We start from the raw sequence: 14,384 nt of genomic DNA, 5'->3' as shown, positions 1-14,384 counted from the left end.
TTTTACATGTATATACATGTGTCAACACTTGTCAAACTACACACCTTAAATATTTCAAGCCTATTGTATGTCAATTATACCTCAATAAAGCTATTTGAAAAATAATACTTAAAATACAGATGCAGAGATTAAAGAAGAGAAAATAAGAAGGTATAATCTATCTGGCAAATTTCCAAAAGTTTCAGAAGGGGTGTTCAAAACACAGTAGGAGAAGTAGTTTTGCACAGGGGTGAGGGCACTCCTTCAGTAACAGGAGGGAAAGAAGAGAGGATGAAACAGATGTGTAGGAGGTTTGGTAGCAAGAGTTGAGGGAGTCTCCATCTATGGTGATTTTTAAACACTTCTATTGGTGCATTGTAATTACACATCATAGTGAGGTTCAGCGTGTTACAGACGTGCACACACATAGCACCTGATGTGCTTTCCTCCAGATCGCACCCCGCTACCACCTTTCCCATACGTATTAGTGAGATTGGTAGTGATACCTTCATATAGGGACACAGTATTATTTGAACTGTTTCCTTCATCAGTTCTCTTTTCTCTCCTCCCTCCCTCATCTCTTTCAATTATTCTATCATTCTCTCTCCTCATTAATAAAAAGTTCCTTTTTTACTTAACCTCCCTCTAGCTCCATGTATGAAGAAAACTTGCCAACCTTGACTTTGAGACTGGCTGATCTCATTTAGCATAATAATATTCTCTAGATCCATCCATTTTCCTGTAAATGACATACTTTTATTCTTTGTGGCTAAGTAAAATTCCATTTTGTGTATAGATCACATTTTCTTTCTCCACTCATCCGTCCACGGGCACATAGATTGTTTTGGTCAGCATCCTTTAACTGCTATGACCCAAACACCTGGCCACACAACTTAGATGCAGGAAGATTCATTTGTGCACAGTTCTGGAGATTTCAGGGTTCAGTCCATGTGAGGCCAGTTACATCAGTGGAGCTCAGAGCAGGCAGTGGGAGGCAGAGAGAGGGCGGGGAAGTGCTCTGCTCTCACATCATGGAGGCCAGAAGCAAGAAAGAGAGCAAAGGAGGAGGGGCCATATATAATCCTCCAGGCCATACCCCAGGGACCCTTCCTCAGCAACCAAGCCCTGCCTCCAACATGGCTGCCTCCTGTCTATGAGATAAGGGGGACATTCTAAATTAAAACCATAGTAGTTGTTTTTACAATTTGGTTATAGTAAGTTGTGCTGCTATAAATATGGAGCTGCGTGCATCACTCTAGTATTCTGACTTTAATTCTTTTAGAAAGATAATAAGGAGCGTATAGCTGGGTCATATGATGGTTCCATTCTAGTCTTTTGAGGAACCTCTTTACTGATTTCCATAGTGTTTATACTAATTTGCAATCCCACCAAGTATATAAGAGATCTTTGCCAGCCTTTCTCTCTGTGTGTGTGTGTGTGTGTGTGTGTGTGTGTGTGTGTGTGTGTGTTACTGGGGATTGAACCAAGGGGCATTCTACCTTCAAGCTACACCCCCAGCCCTATTTTATTGTTATTTTTGAAGCAGAGTCTAACTAGGTTGATGAGAGTCTCACTACTTGAGGCTGTCCTCAAAGCTGTGATCCTCCTGTCTTGGACCCCCAAGTACTGGGATTATAGGAGTGTGCCACCATGCCCAGCTTATTATTGTTTGTATTCTTGATGATTGCTATTTTAAGTGGAGTTAGATGGAATCTCAGTGTAGTTTTGAATTGCATTTCCTTGATTGCTATAAATTTTGAAATTTTTTTCAAATATTGGCTATTTGTATTCTTTTGAGAAGCATCTATTCAGTTCAATTGACCATTTTTATTTGATTATGTAAATGTGTTAGGTTTAGAAAACTACTATCTAAAATATGTAAAAAAAATGTCATTTTCCATTTTTATTTTTTGTATTGAGATTGAACCAGGGGCATTCTACCTCTTTTTTTTTGGGGGGGGTACTGGGGATGGAACATAGGGGCATTCTACCACTGAGCTACATCTCTAGCCCTATTTTCTTTCTTTCTCCCTTTCTTTCTTTCTTTCTTTCCTTCTTTCTTTCTTTCTTTTTTTCTTTCTTTCTGGTGGTACTGGGGTTTCTGGGAGCCCTTCTACCTCCAGGTTACACTCCCAGACCTATTTTTATATTTTTATTTGGAAACAGGGTCTCTTAAGCCAGCGAGACTGGCTTCAAACTTGCACGATCCTACTGTCTCCGCCTCCCAAGTGTGGGATTACAAGCGTGCGCCACCACGCCTAACTATTTAATTCTTTATTTTGAAACAGGATTTTACTGAGTTGCAAAGGGCCTCACTAAGTAGTAGCTGAGATTGTCCTCCAACCATGATCTTCCTTTCTCAGCCTCCCAAATGCTGGGATTACAAACGTGCGCCACCATGCCCAGCTCATTCTATCGCTGACCTACACTGTCATCCTTTTTTATTTTGAAACAGGATCTTGATAAGTTGTTGAGAGTCTTACTAAGTTGCTGAGGCTGGCCTCAAACCTGCTATCCTCTTGTCTCAGCCTCCCAAGTCCTGAGATTATAGGTGTGTGCTACCATACCCAGAAACTTACAGCATTTTTTAATGGAACATCAGAGCAAAATCATCTGCTGAGAGTGAGGTGGTGATGGTTTGAAATAGTCATCGCAGATGGATGCAGCATGTCTAGAGAGAGAAAAAAATGGTCTCCAAGAATTGTAGAGGAGCCAGCAGAGGCGGCTCAGGTGAATGGCAGTGGTGCCCTGTGCTGTTCTGTATGGTTTCTTGCACAGCTATCAGATGCCTTTGCAAACACCAAGGAAGGAGAGATTTCAGTTCACCCAGGATTCGAGGTTTTGCTAGATAGTGAAAGCAAAAAGATAAAAAGGACAGAGATTCAGGGTATCAACAGAGTGTGAAATCTAAGGTGAATAAGGCATGGAATGAAGAAAGGAAAGAGGGACTGTTTTGTGAGAAAACAAATCTATTGGACTGGAGGTTCTGATGGAATTTGAAAATAGTTGTAGGGTAAATCATTGCATAAAAATGGGTGGAACTGAAAGTCGTGATCAGAAAGTAAGATGTTCGAAGTAGTCCAAGGTAGATAAGTTTTAGATGTTGACAAGGTCCGCAGTGTGATTGTCTATGGTTTGGTTATGGTTTTAGTGGGTCCCCCAAAGATTTAAGTGTTTGGAGGTAATGAGGAAATCTTGAGCGGTGCAGCCTGGTGGAAGGTCCTCGGGTCAGTCAGGGCTGTGCCTGTGGTATGCATTGTCAGACCTTGGCCACTCTTTGCTCCATTTGGTGATGTGATCTTTCACTCCTGAATGATTTTGCTGTTTGAACTTTTAGCTTTCAAAACTGTTAACCTCTTTTCTTTATAAGTACCTATCTTGGGGATTTTGTTGTAGTAATGAAAAATGGACTAATACAGACATCAAGCGTGACTTGCCCTAATGTCAAGCTAAGAAAGTTCACATAGATGTGTGTAGGAATGGTTGTTTAGATATTGCTGATTGTGTCCCTGGAGCATTGTTTAATGTGTTCTCTGTTCTTTTATACCCTAGCAAGCGATATAGAAATTTGATCAAGTTCTGGTTTGATTTTTTTCCTTTTGCAAGACTTCGTTCTAAGTAGTACTGTACACTTATACTAGGATGTGCGTAATGTCTGATTGTCTCTTTGTGATGCTAAGATACATTGATGAACACCACCCAGATTCACTGACTCCATGAGGTTCTCATTGGTGACATTCTAAACCAATCATTTCTTGATCACTTATTATCTCCCTTAACAAAAAACATCTCCTTGTCCATTATTTAGTCACCCAGGGGCACAGTTTATGAAGGATAAATGCCTGACACTTCCCCTTTATTTATTAGTTTTCAAAATCCTGATTTGGTTGCCTACCATCCTTCTTAAAGCAATGAGTTAGTTTTATTTGTTTATATTCTGAACACATACGTTTATACATCTTTGATGCACTTCAACCCATTGCATATTACTAACTGCTTTAATAAGTGGAAGACTTTTTCAACCATCATCCCCAGGCCCTTTTGACATGACCCAGTAATGCCCAATTGCTTAACTGCTTTCTGGCACAACAAGACATTCCAAGCTTCACTTATGCAGTGTCCCACCCAGACCCGAAATGAGCCATTTCTCTTAAGACTCCTGATTCCCATTAGTGGGAAATAGACTTTAGAGACCATCATCCAGATGCCAGAAATATTAGTCACCACTGTGTTAACCATTATTTCTTGTTTTGTTTTTGTTTTCCAAAAGGCAGAGCTAGAAAGCAATTTTTTAAAGATAAAATATACCATGAATTCATACTGATGTCAATGACCTTAACATTCATGGAAATAACATATCTGATCTATAGATAAATTGCAAATGCAGAAAAGAGATGAAGGAGAAATCTACAAGTAAGAAGAGACTTCCGGCTCTTAACATCAGGCTTAGCTCTTGGTCCAGGCCAAAAACAGCTGTTTCCCAGCCCGTCTTCCAAAATTGAGGTGGCTGCTTCTGGGAGTCCAGAATAGCAATTAAAGAATTCAAGAATTGAAATGTCTTTACCAAAGCTACAGAATTTCACTCCTTAATTTTATTGACATAAATACAATTCAGAAAATACTGAGAATCCTATATGTGACTGGTTTAAAGAACATTTGAGGGCTTAATAGGCTGGTGGAGGCTATTGCTCTGTCTGTCGTACAAGACCAACAAAGAATGTAAATGCATCAAATACACTCTAAAAAGTATGGACACCTGTAAACTATCCTTGAGAATAAGAAGGAATTTTCACTGTGATCTAGGATAAGAGAATAGGATATGGAATGGAGATTTGGGGTTCATTTTGACTCTTAAAATCCTTGAAACTGCCAGGCATGGTGGTGCATGCCTGTAATCCCAGTACTTGGGAGGCTGAGACAAGAGAATCACAAGTTCAAGGCCAGTCTCAGCAATTTAGTGAGGCATGCAGCAATTTAGCAAGACTCCGTTTCAAAATTGAAAAATAAAATAAAATATGGCTGGGGGTGTAGCTCAGAGGTAGAACACCCTGGGTTCAATCTCCAGTAAAACCCACACACACACACATACACACACACACACATCCTAATGGTTAAAGTTATTAGGTAATATGAAAAGTTTTCATATTTCTATCTAATGGAACCTTTGGGTTCTCCTGGAAGTTCCTATGTATTTTTTCAATAACTCTGAAGTTTTCTATTGCTAAGCCCTCACTGTCTTCCCGGGAACCAGGTTGTCTTCTCTTGCACCTGACTTGCTGTAAGTAATTGAGATGTGCCAAGCCAATGACTGATTGGAAACCACCCCACAGCTAAGCATTATTAAATCTTTCTAATATTCTAAAAATGTCAAAAGCTGGGCATTTCCCTTCACACTTTCCCACTCACCAAAAGAGAGTCAGGTCCTTTTAGATATAGGAATATGACTCCAAATAACTTCACTTAAAATTGGTGTTTTTCCTTCCAGCATATGTAAAATTGGAAGAGATTCGTTTGGAGCACGGATTCACAGGTCTTGAAAGAAGTAAGCACGGTGGTACACTGAGCATGAAAAACCCACCTGAATGGAGATGCCCAAAACTGTTGTTGCTGCAAGTGCTTTTCAGGCACCATTATGAATGAAACTAACTACCTCAGAAGTACTTTAGAAACAGAACCTGGCTTGGTTCTGGAAAATAAGTTTTTCTCGGTTGTGTCTGTGTGCAGAAGCATTTAAAACTTGCTTTAGAAATATATACTCGCTGCAGTCTCCGACTTCTGTGACCAGACACTGGTGTGCCAGGGTCCAGAAAAGCACAGTAGCCTTGGTAACAAAAGCCAGCGTTTGCCGTCCTTGGAAGGCAGCACAGATCAGCGGGCTCCAACATACCTCAAAGGTCCGTGTGTGAACGGACACTCCTTGCTTCGTGTTGGCATGAGGAACGTCTGTTTTGATTGGATAGTGTGCGGGTGTAATTGTGCTTTACTCATAGTACCTTGTCTATTTTATGGACTTTATTTGCATTGAACACAAACTGAAAACAAAGCGCAAATAAATAAAAGGAAAAAAATGGATGAGAGAAAAACCAAAAAGAAGAGAAAGCAGAGGAGCAGGGAAAGAAAGACCAGCTCCAGGGCCACTGAGGAGCAGAAGCAAGGGCCAGGCCCGGGCCAGCACTGAGGCTGCATAGACCTTCCAGGGCACTCCAAGAATGGCGGCGAGACGGCAGTGTCCATGTCTGTGGTGAAGACAGGGGACTCTGCATTCCAGCATTCCTGGGGCAGCGTCTACCAAGGCTCCACACTTCCACTCGGGGCCCCCATCCAGGTGTGTCCTGCCATGTTCCCTAACGTGGAAGGTGAAATCATGTCACCTTGTCACCGTGCTGCAGGCATGACCCCTCCAAGTCCTTCCAAATGCTGACACCCCGTCTGAGATCAGCATGAATCACAACAGACTCCAACACCCCTGAAGGTTCCCGGAGCCTCTGGATACACCAGTACTGGTAGAGGGTTTGGTCATTTGCCCCCCAGATTGTGAGGAAAAGCTGTGCTAGAGAATCCAATTTCAGCTGTGTAGGAGCAGAGGCAAGAGGCATCTGCCAGAGGAAGAGAGGGGGACGGGGAGTCAGGCTTGGCCAATTCTGCCTCCTTTTAAAAAATGTTTTATTCATACTGGTATTAAGGATTGAACCCAGAGGCATTCTACCTTTGAGCTACACCACCAGCCCTTTTTATTTTTTATTTTGAAACAGGGTCTCACCAAGTTCCTAATGGTCTCATTAAGTTGCTGAGGCGGCCTTGAGATTCGATCCTCCTATCTCAGCTTCCCAAGTCCAGCTACACTCAGTTTACTTACAAGCAAGTGTAGACCCAGCGTGGGATTAAGGTAGACCTCCAGTACTGTTAAGTGACTGCAAGCTACCTAACCACACCAGTTCCCCACCCCCTCGCACCCCTTCAAGTGGAGATGGTCATAATACCTACTTTGTGGGTTTGCTAAGTGAGTTAATGTGCTGATAAGAAGAAAGTCCTTATTACAGTGTCTGGTACATAGTCAGGATGCACTAAAAAGACACTGGGCCTGGAAATTGCTACTTTCATCAGAGAAGTTTATATGTGTAAGGAGCCAGGTGTGTGGAAAGAAAGGCCACCTGAAGGCGGGAAACCCTGGCAGAACCAGGAGGGCTTTGGATCAAGGAAGTTGATTTCGGATCCTGAAAGGGCCGGGACTCGGTGTGACATGCCTTGAGGTTCTTGGCAGCGTTTCTGAGCAGGTGTAGGGCCGCCGCTCAGCCTGCCTCAAACTGGGTGCTCCCCAGCAGCCAAGACAAAGGAATGAACTCTAGACCCCAGCGTCCCCAGGAGACATGACACATGTCTTGAGAACAGGGTACAGTGAAGGCACCTCTGAGGGCCCTTGTTACATTCTTGAGCTGCAGGAGAGGCCGCGCTTGGGTTTCGGTTGTTCTTGGCCTCCTCACTGTCCCGGGGCGCTGTTCCCTCCTCCTCCTCGCCTCTCCTCTCCCCCGAGCCACCCCCACCTTCTTTTTCAAAAATATTTAAAGGGTTTTGTCAGTGAATGGTCTTATTCACGAAGCAGGCATGATGACAGTTCACAGAGCTAAATGGGCACTTGATGGTGTGTCTAATAAATCCACAACAAAAATAAACAGAGGGAAGAGGGCTTGGGAAAGAGAGGAGATGGGCTGGCAGGCGTGAAAGGGAGCCTGTCAGGGAGATTTACGCAGTCCCCCCTCGGCAGACATGTCCGCCCGGCCCCTCCTGGCCATGGCTGACCTGCAGATGCCAGAGGTTGGCGTGACGGCACAGAGCAGCAGGTAGAGGCCAACTCCAGAGCACACCTGGATGGAGCAGGGGCCGTGGGTGGGAAAGGAAGGAGGGTGGCTGCTCCGTCCCCTGCCCTGTGGGAGGGCCAAGGCCAAAGGCAGGAAGCAAAACCAGGTTGGTGCTGGGCCATAGCTCCCCTCTGTGTCCACACCCAGATTACAAATGGCATTACCACGATCTTTCTGCCCGCCCGGAACCACCCTCCACCCAGGATTTGGGAGAGAACCTGGGATTAGAGGCATATTCAGGTGAATTTAACGAACACCTGTTGTTCCAGTGTTAATCACCCTTCCAGGTGCACAAGGGGCCTGCTTAAGACATTAACTGTCTCTTTGCTGGCCCAGCCTGGTGAGGACATGTTTGGGGATGGATCGTCCATGAATCACCTTCCTTGCCCAGAAAGAACGCCACCACATAGGGTGAAAGAAAGGTGTAACTCTGAAAAACCTGGCTGCAATCCCTGGCCCCCACCACCAGCTCACTAGATGATATGCTTCTTCAATGAGATTTCAGCTTGTTTGGGGGCAGAGACATCTTACCTTGCCCCTTTCTTCTCCTTTCTCCCCCACCCCATCCCAGCATCAGCACAGGACGAGGCACAAGGAGATGCGGAGGAAATGCTCGTTGCCTTTAACTGTGGCTAATGCTGTTTGGGGCTGTGTAGGAAACCCCAGCACTCTACTTTCTAAGGGCAGGGCTGTCCTGGTTTCTGGCCCTGGCCGGCCTGGGGACCTCTTGCAAATCGCTGCCATCTCTCCCAGTTTTCCCTTCTGCAAGATAGAAAGGTTGCCTCTGATGACCGCCCATCCTGAATTTTAGATCTGGCGCCAATCCTCAGATCCAAGCCCCGGCTCCAGCTTGCACCTTCTGGTGCTCCCCTCTGGCCACTCCACAGACTCCAGACTGGACTCGCCTCGCTCAGCCTGCCTCGTGACCCTCCCCTGACGCCCTGTGTCACTTTGGTCTGGACTAGATTTCACTTTTCATCTTAGGCTCATGCCTCAGTGGGCACTGCCTTCCTCCCAGGCCGCCTGCTGTGACACTGTCCAGGACCCCCTCGGGGTGGGGGGCACGCCTGCAGGGACAGTTAGTTTCTTTGGAGCCTTGTCAGTACTTTTTCCAGATCTGGCACAAGCTGTAGCAAATTGGCCCTTCCCCACAAGGACCATAGCATGAATGCCTTCATCACCTTGATTCTCTTTGTAGCCTTCCTTGGGGAGACCGGCCCAGCCTTACTTCCTGGGGTGCTGGGGTTCACAGAAGACAGAAAGCTATTTTATTCTGCCTTCATTCTTGTCTCTGAGAAGCACTGGCCGTCCCTAGCCCTGGGACAGTGAGTGCGCTGAGGCTGCCCACAGGTCAGGAGAGGTACTTTAGGATGGGGACCCTCGAGGCTATAACCCTGTGCTGGACCCACTATGCTGTGGAACATGCAAAGCTCCAGGACCTCCAAGAAAGAAGTCAGCAGGGAACCAGGAGAATGCAGACCCCCGATTGCTCCTCTGTGAGTGTTTGGAGACCTCAGCAGAGAAAAAGGACTGGGAAGCAGAAACCAAAACAACAGCCTCGGGAATTCATGCTCTAATAGGGAAACAAAAGGAATACTGAATCCTCTGTGGAAAAATGGGAGGACCGTGAGGATAGGCACAAAGGGTGCATTACAAGGAAGAGGTGAGGGAAGAATGAACTGGTTGGACTAGAGAGGAGGCAAGATTAATTAAGGAAGAGGTGACTTCAGACTGTATCTAAGAGGCTTGAGGAAGAGGAGAGGAGAGGCCGCCATTCCTCCGGCCCCAGCAGGCAGGGCCCAGGCTCTGAGAGCACTGAAGGGTGTGGAGGAAGAGGGTTACACAGGCACCAGGCCCTGGAGACTTCAGGTGACACCGGCAGCCACGTGCAGAGAAATTGTGAGCAATGAGTTTTTGAGCAGAGCACATTTCAGCGAACCCCAACACTTCCTGCTCCTTCAAATAGAATCAGAGAGGGGAGACTGAAGTAGCACTCCCAGAAAACTGCCAGCAGTCAGGCAGCTAACTTCCCTAGCCACTGACTCAGGCAGGAGAGAGTGGGGAGAACCTGACGCACTGGGCTGGGGTGATGTACAGGCCCACTCATTTTCTGCTGAGAGGACAACCTCAGCCCAGGCTACAAAGCACATTTCTTCTTTTTTCTCTTTGGTGGTGGTTGTTGGTGTGTGTGTGTGTGTGTGTGTGTGTGTGTGTGTGTGCGCGCGCGCATGCGCGTGTGCATGCAAGAATGCGTACACACGCAACAGAGTAAATGAAAAGATTTAGGATATGTTTTGTAGGTAGAAGAGTGGGATTTGCTGATAAGTTGATTTTGGACATTTTTTTCTTTTTTCATTTCCTTTTTAAATAAATGTGCTTATTTACTTGGGCCCAGGGGCACTCTAGCTCTGAGCTACACCCCAGCCCTATTTTATTCCTTATTTTGAAACAGGGTCTCACTGAGTTATAGAAGGCCTCCCCAAATTGCTGAGGCTGGCTGCTAACCTACGATCCTCCTGTATCAGTCTCCCAAGTACTGGGATTACAGACGTGTGCCACCAGGCCTGGCCAAAGTACTATTTCTGTGGAGAATAAATCTCCAGATACTCCTGTCCTGTACCAACCCAGGCCAGCCCTGGGGTGTGGGGCAAAGCCAAAATGGAAGTTGGGTGGAAGGTCATCAGAAAGGCAGTCAGCTGTAAGTATGGTGGAGGGAAGAAAGGCCCACGGTGTCCTCAGACCTCCTCTTAAGACTACTCCAGGAAAACGCAGAAGCAGCCTAATGAAGGCTGACTTCTATTGGAAGACTCGTTGGAGGGCTTATGGCTCAGACTGTGTGAACCATTTGGTTACCAAGTCAAGCAGGCCCTGGGTGTTGTGTTCCAGCCAAACTTTGTGGATGACATGAAGGAAATCCGGGACTCACAGTGCCCCAGAACATGAACTCGTGGTTAGACAGTGCTCGTGGATGCTTGCCAACAGCCTGGGACCCACACCAGGAATCCTTTGTTGTCTGACAGAAAGGATGTGTGCAGTGGGAACAGCAGGAAACCCTTCTGAGCCCCCACACTAGAGGAGACCGGCGTCCATCACAGGCCATGCGCAGGACAGAGGACGTGCCAGTGACGACTCTGCTGGCTCCTTAGCACAGCTCCTGAGCCATCCTGGGGCAGGAGGAAGACGTTAACCCCTCTATGACCCACAGCCCCAGCAGACCAAGGTGTGTGTAAAAACACCCCTGGCCAAGTCATCCAGAGGAGAGAGAGAGAAGCCAAAGTGTGCTCCGCTCCTCAAAGTAGATTCTAGGGAATTTGCCTCAGCTCTCTCTCCTCTTCTCCTTCTCCTCCTCCTCCTTCTTCTTCTCTCTCCCTCCCTCTTCCTCCTCTGATTCCTTTCTTTCTCTCTCTCTTTTACTCTCTTTCCCCTTCTGAAAACTTCACAAATTAGTAAGTGACCAGGCCTTCAATAAAACCCTCTGGGGCTGCCATCTTGGATGCCAGAGCAGAGAGAGAAGACCTTTGCTCAGCAAGGCCTGCAAAGGTAGGTGACCTTAGGAGAATGGAAGTCTGGAGGTGGCCAGGAAAGACACAGAGACAGAGAGGCCAGTGTTCTCTCTGGAATCATGGAATTCCATGTGGGACGACCTTCTAGTAACATCTGAGGGAATGTGAAGCTGGTCTCTGGAAACCGGCCACAAGTTGTAGGAACTGGGAACAAAAGGGAAAGATTCACTGGAAGTCACAGAGACGTCTATGGTCCTGTGTTCATCGCAGCACTCTCCACAGCAGCCAGGACACAAGGACTTGATCTGGGCATCCATCACCCGATGCGTGGATGGCAAACACCTGCCACATTTGCACAGTGGAATACCATTAGGCCATGAAAATAAGGAAATTCTGTCATTTTTAACAGTGTGGATGAACCTGGAGGACATTAAGGGAAAAAGGCTAGTTATAGGAAGAAATACTATGTGTACTTGTTCACATGTGGAATCTACAAAGGGTTTGTAGAATAGAATGGAGAATGCCAGAGGCTATGGGTGGGAACTGAGGGTGGGGCGCTGAGATTCCCTGACAAAGATTGACAGTGTTGGTTGAAGAGTACAAAACTCCAGTTAGACAGGAGGAGTAAGTTCAAGAGATCTACTGTGCATTGTGGTGAGTAGAGTTAATATGTATTACACACTTGGAGACTGCCCAGAGTACACTTAAAGCATTTTTACCAGAAAAAAAAATGAAAGATGGTTAATTATGTGAGGTAATGCGAATGTTAAATTTCTTGATATAGCCATTCCACAATGTATATACATTTCAAAACACATTGCACACTATAAATATATATGTCTTTTATTTGTCAATTTAAAAACATATATCTGTGGCTGGAATATAGCTCAGTGATACAGTACTTGCCTAGCATGTGCAAATGCCCTGAGTTCAATCCCTAGCACTGAAAAAAAAATGTATAAATATAAGCCAGGTGTGGTGGTGGACACTTGTAATCTCAGTACTTAGGAAGCTGAGACAGGAGGATTGCAAGTTTGTGGCCAGCCTCAGTAACTTGGTGAAGCCCTGTTTCAAAATAAAAGAATAACATTGGGGTGGGAGCTAGCTCAGAGGTAGAATGGCCCTGGGTTCCAATCCCGGGCTCTTCTTTGGGTCACCACAAAGTCCAACAGAGCAGAGGCTAGGGGTAAGCTCAGGTCTTGTAAGTGGAGGTAACCTTGGGCTGGGCCTTATCAAAGACAAGGGAAGATAATCTGTCTTAAATTCAACAGGGAGATCCCACGGACAAGAGACAAACCCAAGAAGATGGGCCCAGGAGTAAGAGCTGGAGTCAGAAACACTTGGAACCCAGCACTTGGGAATACCAGCATGGGCGTACGTGCAAAGATCCGCATGGCAACGACACCATAGAAAAGGACATCGGGAGATGCTGATGGTAGCCTAAATAAAAGAGCTCTCTGGGGTGGGGTGAACAGGACAGCTCCTGAGACGTGAGACTTACCTGGCACCAGACCGTCCTACCTGGGCCACTGTGCGCTCTTTGGCTCCTGTGAGCCGCCTGGTAGGCAGAGCTACTGTACGGTGGGGTGGGCTGGAGGTGAAGGAGGCGGCCTCTGCCTAGAAGGCTAGGTGTGGTCCGCACGAACTGGTTCTGGGAGGCCAAGTCCTCGCATCCTTTGTCTATTTACAGGAATTAAAAGTCCCTTTGTGGCCTCTATAGCCAAGGGGTCCAGGAACCATATTTCCAGTGTCAGAGCTGCTGTCACTTCATGGTCATCCCTGTTAATGGGGAGAACAGGCAGCCAGAGGATAGGCCTCTCCTGTTCAGATGTGTAATGGGTTACGTTATTGTGTCACAGGGCCCATAACAGGTTCTGCTTCCTGGCTGAGGCCCTGTCCCAGTTGGTTGGTGTTCTCCACGTCGGCAACTTGGCAGAATGGCTGCGTAACTAGTGACTGGCCATCCACTAACTGGGCACTCTGTCCTGCAGGGCACCACAGAGCAGCAACCCCAAGGGTGACTCCTGGGAAATCGGGTGTCAGAGCCAGAATGCTTGAGAATCGGACTAAAAAGGAGGGAGAGTCCTCCTTTTGGCACATCTGCCTACCTTCTCCCTGGTCTTATGAAAAGTGTGACATTGCCAGGCACAGTGGTCCACACCTGTAATCCCAGTACTCAGGAGGCTGAGACAGGAGGATTCCAAGTTCAAGGGAAGCCTCAGCAACCTAGTGAGACCTTGTTTCAAAATAAAATGTAAAAAGGCTGAGGGTGCAGCTCAGAGGTAGAACGCCCCTGGGTTCAATCGCTAGTACCTAAATAAATAAATGGACAACTTTGTTTTTACCTTTCTTTCTTTTTAGTGCCCAGGACTTTGCACATGCTAAGTACAAACTCTACCACCGAGCTACACCCTCAGTCCAGGACATCACTTTTAAATTTAAAATCATAGAGTACATCTAGCCAAGTCACTCTCAAATCTTTTGTTAAATGTTGCAGAACCATTATACCAAATGCATACTTAATAAAGAGAAATGGGAAGGATAAATAAGAAACCAATAAAAATTATTACCTCTAATAAAGGATGGTGGGGCAGAAGCCCATGACTTTTAATTTATTACCTTTTCAAAAGAGTAAAATAACATTTACAGTTAGAAGCCCAAAATGTAAAAAGAAGCTAACTGCCAGAGAAGCTGCTCGCAGGGAGAGCCCAATCCTCCGCTTGGTCCTTGCACCAGGGTCCTGGGCTTGATTCTGTGGCCCCCGTATTGGGTCCGGTCTTTTATTTTATAGCTGGGGAAAGAAGCCCTGGAGCTGGTGGTTTCCCTGGCCTCTCTTTCCATGGGACACATTCTCCTCAGAAGAAACCAAACACTGAATACTTTTGAAAGATTTATTTTTAGTTAAAAAATAAAAGTTATCTTAACATGTCTGCATTTGCAGCTTTGAGGGATGGCAACTCAACTAAGCAAGAAAAACAAGGCTTATCAGTTCTTGGGTCACCTGACTGTCTTAGAATAGGTACAAAGGCACACGTGTCTCCAGGTA

The sequence above is a fragment of the Muscardinus avellanarius genome (genome assembly GCF_963383645.1).
Source record: "Muscardinus avellanarius genome assembly, chromosome: 1".
NCBI classification, from domain to species: Eukaryota; Metazoa; Chordata; class Mammalia; order Rodentia; family Gliridae; genus Muscardinus; species Muscardinus avellanarius.
Note: the sequence above shows the minus strand (reverse complement) of the source record.